The following is a 12,203-nucleotide window of genomic DNA, read 5'->3' on the forward strand; positions in this document are numbered from 1 at the left end:
TTCTTGTGAACCCCTTCAAAAAACCGGAATAAATTGGCGAACCCCCCGTGTAGTCATTACGATATACTACAGGTTTATCCTTGTACGTTAGATGTTTTGTTTCAATGCGTCTATGAAGAAGTGATGGTTTTAAACTGCTGTTGGCCAGGACTTCATTACAAATTACACAAAGCGGTTTAGGTTCCGACTCATCCCTGGTAAAATAAAAACCCATTCGTAAATAGTCGCCGTTATATTTTCGTTTCTTCTCTTTTGTCTTACTATATTCACCAATTATTTCCTTACTCTCAGTCTGGAGAGGCGGAAGCTCACTACAACTTTCAGTATCGTCACCATGTGTTGGTACCAAATCAGGGACTGAAGTAGAAGAAGAAGCAATTGATTGCTCGTCCAGCTTTTTGTCAGACTTGATAAAACTACCCATTTTTAACCATCGATCCATAATAAAATTCCGGAGTAATAATTATTCACATTCATGTTTGACGTGCGTACGTTTAAGTAAAAAGTCTATCGTAATTTATTTACACACACTATGCACTACCAATTTATCTTACTAAAATCACTTGTGGTTCTTAAGCGCATCGTACAATTCAATTCGACTCTATACTCCCTTGTCTGATCGCGGCGTTTTTATATCAGCAGACGTTATTCTCGTTCTTTCAAGCGCATTCGGAGTTCTCGGTTCGCTGAATTGGAAGTTTCCGTATCATACGAGAATGTACATGCATCGCCAGCGGCACAGCGTCTCATCGCATTACAGATTGTTACCCTTTGCAACTCGACAATTTTACGGAAACTTCCGTCGCAGTTCGTAAGTGACTGAGGTAATATTCATGAATCTGACATTTAATTGATTTGTTGACCCATTATTAATAGTACTGTGAATATATTTGCCTACATTTAATATTTTGTTAAATATTTTACGTTTGGGATTTAAAATTCCGCCATTACAATATTTTTTTTCGCGAACACCTTTTATAAAGCATGAACCACCAGGTTGGGATTCACTGATATAGGATGTTGATCTCCTTAGGCCACATCCTCCCTCATTACACAAATACACATCACCTGATATGCTTAAAATCCAATAAGTATTCAAGTTTATACAGCTTGGAGTTGGAATATATGCATAAAATGATAATATGGTAAAAATAATCACTTGCCTAATAATTTTGCACACAGTGTAAAGCAGTGATGAGGAATGAAGAACATGGCTGCTCTGGAACTCACAAACGGAAGAGAAGCTCATCTGTCTGATGTCTTATGTACCACAACAGAATGGGATGGTTGGGTGGAGAGGGAGAGCAGAAATAGCTGGACTTGCTATACCCATTAACTTATCGTAAAGCACGGGCTTCGTCAGGCAGGATGCTATTGGCTGTCACAAAATAGGGGCGGGTCTGACTGTGCTTGAAGGTCAACAGACAGTCGTTAAATGTGACATACTCAAGGATTTACGGTCGATAACCTGACATAGTCCAGCAACGTCCGTCAGCTAATCTGACATACCCGATGAGAAGAAGTTGCCCAATGTGACACTGGCTTCTTTAACCAGCTGAATATTTATTTTTGTAGGTTTACTCTGAAAATATTTTGTCATAAACACTCAGAATGACCACTGATCAGTAGTTTTTAAACAGAATACAGAGAAGTAAAAGCAAGAACACTTATTTTTATTAAAAACAAACCACAACTTGAAACAATCTGAAACAGTATATATATTTTTTTATTACTCTGACATAACCAAATGTGACACGAAAAAAGAATACAATCTTCAACTGTCATCCAACACTAGGGATTTCAAATAAACGGGGTAAAAATGTTTTATAAAGAGCTAACCTTGTCTTTTATGGAAAGTCTGTCTTTCCCCTACTTGTTGACTCCAACAAATGTAAAGGAAAAAACAAATAATAAACTAAATGCAGCTAGTAGCAATGTCACAGAAAAGAAGTCACTGTCGGTAGTTATGCAGTCCAGTCATCACGTCCGCCAGTCATGCTGAGGGTCATGTCACATTACATTTCTGTAGAAACAAAAACATCACAACTGTCAAGAGGAAGTAGCAAATGCATGCACGCACTTGAACATCTTTCATACTGTTGAGAATACAGTTTTAAAGGCTACCTGCATGCCTGACAAGCAGAGCACCAGCAACATGACAGCAAGTCCTATACAGTAAGGTGGAAAAAAAAAAGGTAAACCTTTTGTCTTCCTGCACGGTGCTGTTTTTGTAAAACCGAACATACGTGTGTGTTGCTAAAACAAGCCACCATCCATCCCAGGTTACACATTTTGCACTGTGGTGACTGCTAGTGCTATGACGTCTCAATCACAAAGACTCAAGAAGAAGCTTCTTTTTTTCTAACAGTCATGGAAAAATGTGCTGGAACCCCTCCAGGAAAAAAGGAGAACCCACAACCGTCTCTGAAATAGCTTGAAACTGATAAAAGCCATTGTTAGTTCCGTATTTAACAAAAATCAGATTTGGCTTGTGGCGGACCTTGGCCGGGACTCCGAGAAGGACCAGGAGAGGGACTATACCTCCCCTGGACCATGAGAGGGCAGCCACAGGAACCAAGCATGGAAGCTCAATCCTATTGGGGCCTGTGGCCACCACAGGGGGGCGCCCGGAGGATTGTGGAGCCCTGGATGTCAGCACTTCCGCCACAACCGGAAGTGCTGCCAGAAGGAATTCCAAGGGCACCAGCCCACACACCAAGCACACACTAGGGATAATTTAGGATCGCCAATGCACCTAACCTGCATGTCTTTGGACTTTGGGAGGAAAGCGGAGCACTCGGAGGAAACCCACGCAGACACAGGGAGAACATGCAAACTCCACGCAGGGAGGACCCGGGAAGCAAAAGCTCTGGAATTGTATAAGGTAACTAATAAAGCGTTATTTGGAATATATACAGTTCATGTGTGTTCTGTGTCTACAACTATCTGCGTAAATGTACGATGACAGGAAATGTGAGGCAAGAAATGTTGACCACATAACTAAAACAGGAACTTTTATGTTATACTACTAATATCAAAATGTTGATGTGAAGGGTATAATGTAAGAGCCAATTTTAGAATGTTAAAACTTTGAGCTAAACTCATATGAGAATTTGCTTAATTTGAATAGAATATAATTTTCTTTCATACACATAGATAGATAAATCCCAAGGGGAAATTCACAAATCTTCTCCCCCTGTAAGTTAGTAAGATATCGAACTTTCTTGCTATAACTGAGATTCAGCGTGTTAATTGTGCCAGTTGTTGTTTAGAACAGGTCCCAGTAATCAGGGACTTAAAAGACCCATTTTCAGCTTAGAAATGGGATAAGCATACAGTTTTCTGACCATTTTGAAACGGTTCAGAAACGTTTGGAAGTGATTTAACTGAATAAACAGACTTAAAGAAATGTAACAAGATTTAAGCTTTGAACAGAACTTTTCTTAACAAGAACTTTTTTTTTTTTTGCTATTTTAATTATTTCTTTTCTGTGTGAACTGTTTTACTTTGAATTTTAACAAAAATTTTTAAAAATGAAGATATTTTGTCTGAGCAATCCTTTCAGCGCGTTTTGCTTTTGTTGAATCACATTTTTATGCTAGAGTTGCTTGCTGAACTTTGGTAATTTTAGAATCATCTTATGTGATTTGAAGATGGCGCCGCCTGGTGTGGCTGGCCGTCTGCTCGTCTCTCTAGTCTATGTTTTAACTTTGTTTTTATCCCAATGGCCACCGTCCTATGATCGTGAGTCTTTACTAAACATTTTCTGGCTTGCTTTCCTCTCAATTTTCATCTTCTGGTTGGATTTTTTGTGAACCTCCACCTTTGTTTTATTCATCTCCTGACTTCTTCACCTGGACGCCGGTGTTCACCTGTATCAGTGAGTTGAATGCCCCTCGGAGACGCAAACGCACCTGCCGCCGTCGTGGGAAAAGAGCCGGAATTGCTGTTAAACAATGCCAACTCAAGTCCCGGAGCTTTGATTCCCGATTCTTGCAAGTCGTCTATGACCCATTTTCTCCTGCTCAGGACTCCATCACTGGTTCATGGGCGCTGGACACCGGATTTAATTTCTCCATTTCAAGACAGCATTACTTTTCCTCAGCCTGCAATCGAGTAGCAAACACTGCTAATCTTCGCACGCTCACCCGTGCTCATCCTGCAACGAGCTCTTCTACCTCTATCAAGGCTGCTCTCTTGAATGTGAGATCAATGTCTAATAAAACTTTTATTCTGCAAGACTTTATTACCTCAAATAATCTGGATTTCTTCTTCATCACTGAGACTTGGATTTTAAATGGTGACTCTTCTTGTTTTACTGACATGACTCCACCTGGTTATTCATTTTTAAACTTTCCTCGCCTGACTCGTCGTTTGGGGAAATGGGGGGCATTGTTCTTGTGTCGGAGCCTTACAAGGGGTCCGTTTAGCAGCTTTGAACTTCAACTTTTCAAAGTGTGCAGCTCCCCTTCTCTGCTGTTTGCCGTGGTTTATAGACCTCCTGTAATTAATGAAACTTTCATCTCTGAATTCTCTGATCTCTTGGCTGATATCACCCTCTCTCATGATAAAGTTTTTATTGTTGGTGATTTCAACATTCACGTTTGTTGTCAATCGAAACCTTTGGTCAGTTACTTTTTATCACTATTGGACTCATTTGATTTTATCCAGCATATTAATATGCCACTCACTCTCTCGGTCACACCCTTGATCTCGTTCTTACTCGTGATATTTCAGTTAATAATATTGATTTATGTGATGTTTCTTTTACTGATCATTTTTCTATAATGATGGATCTGAATATTACTGTTGATGTCCCGACTAATAGCTGTCCCCCACGCTGCTCGCGCTTTTTAAATTCTTCTATTATATCTGACTTTAAAACCATTTTCTCTAGTCTTTATGTGCATGACCAAAATAATGGTATCGATGATTCTGTCGTAAAATTTAATTCTTCCTGTAAAACGATTTTAGACTCAATTGCTCCGCTCAAGATACGCAGTACAGTAATCCCTCCTCCATCGCGGGGGTTGCGTTCCAGAGCCACCCGCGAAATAGGAAAATCCGCGAAGTAGAAACCATATGTTTATATGGTTATTTTTAGAATGTCATGCTTGGGTCACAGATTTACACAGAAACACAGGAGGTTGTAGAGAGACAGGAACGTTATTCAAACACTGCAAACAAACATTTGTCTCTTTTTCAAAAGTTTAAACTGTGCTCCATGACAAGACAGAGATGACAGTTCTGTCTCACAATTAAAAGAATGCAAACATATCTTCCTTTTCAAAGGAGTGCAAAGCAAGCAGTCAAAAAAAAAATCAATAGGGCTTTTTGGCTTTTAAGTATGCGAAGCACCGCCGGTACAAAGCTGTCGAAGGCGGCAGCTCACACCCCCTCCGTCAGGATCAGAGAGAGAGAGAGAGAGAGAGCCACAGAAAAACAAACAGTCAAAAATCAATACGTGCCCTTTGAGCTTTTAAGTATGCGAAGCTCCGTGCAGCATATCCTTCAGGAAGCAGCTGCACACAGCCCCCCTGCTCACACCCCCCTACGTCAGCGCAAGAGAGAGAGAGAGAGAGAGAAAGTAAGTTGGGTAGCTTCTCAGCCATCTGCCAATAGCGTTCCTTGTATGAAATCAACTGGGCAAACCAACTGAGGAAGCATGTACCAGAAATTAAAAGACCCATTGTCCGCAGAAACCCGCGAAGCAGCGAAAAATCCGCGATATACATTTAAATATGCTTACATATAAAATCCACGATGGAGTGAAGCCGCGAAAGGCGAAGCGCGATATAGCGAGGGATCACTGTAATAAGGGTAGACCTGCTCCCTGGCTAAATGAAAATACACGATCACTGCGCCGTGCCTGTCGAACAGCTGAACGGCGTTGGAAAAAAGATGGCGTGATTGTCTCTAAACAGATTTTTAGGACTTCTCTTTTCAATTTCCAAGCTGAAGTTAAGATAACGAAACAAAAATTCTTTGCCGATTTAGTATCCCATCACTCAAAGAATCCTAGGGTCTTATTTAATTCAATTAATGTGGCCATTCACCCCCACTCTGCGATGGGATCAAATAGCATTGTTCATTCATGTGACCAGTTTCTAGCATTCTTTGTCAGCAAAATCGATACTACCCGCCATGGCATTGTTCAAACAGGCTATGAACTTCCTACTGTTAATCATGACATTGTCTTAGAATCCTTTGATCTAGTCTCACTTTCACAGCTAAAAAGCACTATTGACTCCCTTAAACCAGCCCCCAGTCCTCTGGATATTGTACCACCACGTCTCTTAGTGGAAGCCTTTGATGTGTTGGGCCCACCCTTACTAGCCATCATCAATGATTCTATTAGTTCGGGAGTTGTGCCCTTATTTTTTAAACATGCTGCAGTCTGTCCCAGTCTAAAAAAGGCAGAATTAGATCCTGGAGTTTTAGCCAATTTTCGTCCAATTTCCCAACTGCCATTTCTGGCTAAAATTCTAGAAAGAATTATTTATAATCAATTGGTTGATCACCTTACCTCCAATAATTTATGTGAGATCTACCAATCTGGCTTTAGGCGTTATCATAGTGTTGAAAAGGCACTCCTGAAAGTGTTCAACGACATCTCTCTTATTACTGACTCGGCAGTGATACGGCAGTCCTTGTCCTCCTTGACCTGTCCACTGCCTTTAACACTATTGACCATGAGATATTGCTGTTGCGGCTTGAACATCTTGTTGGACTTAAAGGAGCTGCTCTTAACTGGTTCAGGTCATATCTAACTGGTAGACACTTCTCAGTGACTTTTAATTCCTCTTCTTCATCTACTGCTCCTCTTAAATATCGTATTTTATTCTCCATATACCTTCAACCTATTGGGATGATTTTTAGGAAATTTAATATTTCTTTTCACTGCTATGCTGATGATACTCAGGTTTATATTCTTGTCTGCAACTCTACAACAAATCAACTCCACAACTGTCTGTCTGAACTAAGATCCTGGATGGCTAATAATTTTCTTGATCTGAATCAAAATAAAGCAGAGGTGCTTATAGTGGGTCCATCAGTTAAAGCCCAAATTGGTCTTGGACTTCTCGGCTCTTTCTCTGTCTTTTCCAAACCTCAAGTCCGAAATCTTGGTGTTACCTTTGATAGTAACCTCTCTTTTGAGAAACAAGTAAATTCTGTAGTCAAGAGTTGCTTTTTCCAACTTCGTCTATTAGGTAAGATAAAGCCTTTTTTATCTTCTAGGGATCTTGAGATAGCTACTCATGCGTTTATTTTTTCTCACCTCGATTACTGCAACTCGCTGTATTCTGGGATTAACAAATCCCTGATACACAGGTTACAGTTGGTCCAAAATGCTGCTGCTTGCTTTCTGGTGGAGGCAAGAAACTATGACTCTGTTTCTCCAATATTAGCTTCTTTACACTGGCTGCCTGTCAGTTTTCGAATTGATTTTAAAATTTTGCTGCTAGTTTTTAAATCTTTACATGGGCTTAACTCCTGCCTATTTATCTGAACTGTGTGTTTTTCATTAGCCATCTAGAGTGCTTATATCTTCTGGTCAGCTGTCTCTGGTTGTCCCTCGTACCAAGTGTAAAACCAAGGGGGACAGACAGGGCTTGTGCAGCTGCTGCGCCTCTCCTGTGGAACTCTTTACCTTATCATATAAAGGAGTCGTCTACAATTGAATTGTTCAAAACAAAATTAAAGACTCATTATTATTCACTTGCATTCCGTGATCTTCAGTAATACTGATGGTTTCCTCTTTGTGATTATATAACATTACTTCTATTTTTTATGTATATAACATTACTTCTATTTTTTATTTATTCTATTATTGTAAAGCACTTTGGCCACAGCATTACGATGTTATTTTAAATGTGCTATATAAATAAATTGACACTGACAAAAACGCAGCTACTTTTAATGTGTGAAGACTGAAGTCCAAATATCAAACAAATACTTTCACAAAGGGTACAAGTATAACAAAACAAGTGTGCTTTTATTCAGTGGGGGACAGGACACATTTGCAAAAATAAGACGCTGATGAGGACGTGCGAGGTAGTTTAAGGTGGCTCGAGATTACAACTTTTTTCGTAGGCTTCAGGGATTCTAGCATTAAAGGAATAGTCTATCAAAAAAATTTATTTTTTTTCTTCTGAAATCTGTTACTTAAGCTGTATTGTTTACAGTGACTGCAGAGAAAAAATTTTTAATCTCATGTTTTATCAGAGAAATGAGTTAAAGTTCTGGACATAATTACCTTTTTAATGGGGATCAACAAATGCAGAAAAATCAACAAAGAATCTGAAAACATCCATAAAAAAATTCTCAAGTAAAATTTTCTCAGGTTGCATTATCCATACATCAGGTATCCTGCCATCTGATCACAATGTCCTAAACATGATTATTTCCCTAAAATATTGTTCATCCACTTCTGGAAAATTCCTCCCATGAACAGCAGTGGAGAACGCTCAAACGAGAATGAGCATTTGAATTGAAGACTCGCCTCCCCCACTTTGCATATTGGATCGTTTCTTTACAGTGAGGACACCGCTTGACAGAAACACATTGGGGTGTTGTAAGCATATGACTGGTTGGCTGCCATAGGTGTACAGAGTCTTGTGAAATTCTGCCTTGTATCAGCCAATCAACTTGAATACAGCAGCACTATTTTGCTGTAAACCTGCTCAGTTCCCTGAAAATTGTTTGTGCGGCTGGCTTAGATAAACACTTTTTTTTTATCCCCCTAGCACCCATGATGCTTTGCAAAGCCAGCATGACATCACAGACCTGTAGCGGGCATGCTGGATGGGGATGTCACTACCTGATCCGTGCCACCTGCCCGATTTGCATAACGCGTGCACAGAACTTTCAAGCACGCACACTATTAAGTGTACTCCACGTCACACTTTATCCCACTGCCTGATCTGGTTCGCACATGTGTGATGTTGCTACCTGGATTGGTATTAGCATGATTTGTACCATGCACAAATTTACATTTACTTATTGCCTTTATCCAAAGTGACTTACAACATGTATGATACAATTGGTTACGTTCTCCAAATGGTGCACAGGCAGGTCAAGTGACTATCTCATGATCAGACAGTGTGAGTAGCGAGATTTGATTCCACAGACTCAGGGTTTGAAGTCCTAACCACTATGCCATACTGCCTAATTTGAAAGGTATATTGGCTGACCATAATGAGAACAGTACAAAAAGTACTTGGTTGTTCTTCACAGATTCATTATATGTTGTATCTTCGTAGACGGATTAAGCATGCTATTCTCCACGCTATGTAATGCAGATTAAGCAGGGACCAGGGCAACTACCCAAGTATATAACGCTCATCCCTTGCATCACAGTCTATGTGAGTGTTAGTTAGTCTCAGTGATAGGTGTGTTGGAGACGCAGAGAGAGATGAAGGACTTGCAGTATAATTTTATCTCAGGGAGACATGGTGGTGCAGTCACATTTTTGTTCACAATTATCGGTACAACATAGTTGCCAGATGCTTCCCTTGATCTCAGGGACCACTGAACCATTAGGATCCACTCAAAACTAGCTCCGTTAATCCTTCCACAATGACTTCAATGGTTGTTTCCAAGATTCCAGAACACTTCCTTCTTTTTTTGCCAAATTCAAGACAGGGATTTGCTGATCACTAGTCGCCACACTTCATTACCATGGCCAGTGACTACAACTAGCTGATCTCGAAACTTCTGTCTACTTTTTACTTCAGACGTGTGAATTATGTGACACGAGTAGTTTCACAAACGTTTGTTGATTAGTTATGTCAACCTGTTAGGTCAGGAATTTTGCGCTCTCCATTCTCCCTGAATACTTGAAGATTTAACTCGATGTCCGATAAAAGCATGACTGAGGATGGGCACATGGAAAGAGCATGTTAAATATCCGCATCAAAAACAAGTTGAAAAGGGGAAAATATGCAACTGTCCAGACACCTGATAGCACTTGGTCCAATCATCCTTAAATTTATGTGAGGACATGCACTGGTTGGTGCCTTGTTTAACTGTGTAAAAACTGTCAGTGACAGTTACGACAAAACAAAAATGTTAATAATGCAAAAGTAAGTAAAAATGAAAGGTGAAATTACCTTGGAATGCACAGATGCTATGGAAGCTGGGCTGGGCGATAATAAGATAATGATAACTATTGAAAGCTTTTAAATCTTCAACAACGATCATTTTTTTATTATTTTGAGTCTAGGGGTCTACATGGGACTTGACACCATGTTTGGAGATGTACCTTGAGCATGTGTTAGGTGAAAAATTACCTATGTTTAATAAATCCTGTACAAAATGAGTGTCAGTGCAATGCAGTCTCACAGCCTTATTATTTATGGATAATAATCTGCAATCTCCCCAAAAGGAAGATTTCATATATTGGAAGTCCAGTGACCCACTCTGAACCCACTCCTACAGTATAATACTTAATGCTATAATACTCGGAGGCTAGGGATCTGCACTGGCAATCGGAAGGTTGCCGGTTCGAATCCCGTAAATGCCAAAAGGGACTCTGCTCTGTTGGGCCCTTAACTCTTTTAGGGCGGATGTCGACTTCTGTCGACAGGAGGGGTTGAAGGCGAATGTCGACAAAAGTCGACATCCAAGGATAGAGGGCGACAATCAGCTGTTAATGGCGACAAATCTCACTGTCACGTCACAGGCATTCCCTCTGTGCTTGGAGGAATGCTAGACTCGTTGACTTGGCAACTAAACCTTGCGTGTGCATGAGTTGTGAAATGTAAACAATGGCAAGATGGCATCGACATGTGAAAAGGGAGCGAAGCGAGTGCAGAAAAGAAAACACTCGGCAGACGATGTTTTGTGCATTATCGCGGAGTCTGACTCTTGATTTTTCAGAATCGGATTTTATTGGCAGTGATCAGGAGATCGAGCAAGAGAGTGAGAAGCCGGCATCAGCTGATCAGACACCAGCCGATGCCGCGCCAGCGGATCAGCTGCCAGTTGAGTGCCTTCGCGCAGCCGATGCATCTACGGCAAGGTTAGCATGGGATAAATACACAGACATTGATCCGTTGAGAGCCGATCTGGCTACCGGACTTCACAAGATGGCATGGCTTGCTGTTGGACACGACAGATCACCAGCTGCTGTACTTCAGGCTGCTCTCTCCTGATGCTGATTTTTAGCTACTGTCAGACGAGACAAACAGGTAGGCAGAGAATTTTTTTGAATCGCGGGCTGCGTTTGCATCGCATTCTCGTTTTTCAAAGTGGAAACCCACAATGAAAGACGAGATGAAGCGCGCTGTGGCATTACAAATAGAGATGGGACAGAACTGGTGATATAACTTCAGGGAGCACTGGTCCAAACATGTTTTGTCCCCTGGTGGCTTTGGACAGGTTATGCAGCGTGGTGATAGGTACGTGCTGCTGCAAAGTTTTATTCACTTCTGTAATAAACAGAAGCAAATCCCATGGGGTGAGCCAGGCTATAATGCCACACACAAAGTTCATAAAGTTTCAGAAGATGAAAAGAGGTGACAATACGGTTTTCATGCAGGCAGAAAACTTGGTGGCAGTGGCATGGCACGATGGCAAATGGGTGACTTGTCTCTCTACAGTACACACTAACAATATATGTGAGAAAGTGCAGCAACAGACAATTGAAAAATAGGCACCAAAGCAACACGTATGGTAAGGAGTGCAATGTGGCAATGACTGAAATTGGCTGCTTTTTAGCGAGATCAGACTTTGCTGTGTAAAATGTATGTGATATGTATGTGAAATCATAGAGTATGCAGGCTCATACAACATGCAAGACAGTAACATTTGTCAAAAGTAAATATTTTTTGTTGATTTGATATGTTGAACAATTGCTTTGTGTTCTTTTTTAAAAAATGTTAGTTTTTGGAAAAATATTCAGCCCTGGGAGAAAAGAAACAAAAAAAAAAATTAGCCCTAAAAGAGTTAAGCAAGGCCCTTAACCTGCAATTGCTGAGCACTTTGAGTAGTGAGAAAAGCGCTATATAAACGCAAAGACTTATTATTATTATTATTAATGCTGTACAAGACAAAAACCTGCATGAGTACAGAAAATGCAAAAGCCCTGAAGCAATGCTAGCTTCCATGGTTGAGCAAGATCTTCTTCCCGAGGGAACGAAGAATGGAGGGTCATCCTGATCAAGGGTACAACATGCTGCAGTATTCTAACAGAGAAGCAG

General features: G+C 40.5%; 1 protein-coding gene across 2 annotated transcripts in view; it reads right to left on the minus strand.

The window, feature by feature from the left end:
• Positions 1–1,652: 1,652 nt before the first annotated feature.
• rbm45 (RNA binding motif protein 45) overlaps positions 1,653–12,203 on the minus strand; it is a 77,090-nt gene continuing 66,539 nt past the window's right edge. The window contains exons 10-11 of one of the 2 annotated variants that reach the window (XR_003716889.2): positions 8,258–8,301; positions 1,653–2,023 (exon numbers count right to left, since the gene is read on the minus strand). The gene's annotated coding sequence lies outside the window, so the exon portion shown is untranslated. The remainder of the gene's footprint in view (positions 2,024–8,257; positions 8,302–12,203) is intronic. The other variant, XM_028806231.2, reaches the window with a different exon arrangement.

Source organism: Erpetoichthys calabaricus, chromosome 8 (assembly GCF_900747795.2).
Source record: "Erpetoichthys calabaricus chromosome 8, fErpCal1.3, whole genome shotgun sequence".
Classification (NCBI taxonomy): domain Eukaryota; kingdom Metazoa; phylum Chordata; class Cladistia; order Polypteriformes; family Polypteridae; genus Erpetoichthys; species Erpetoichthys calabaricus.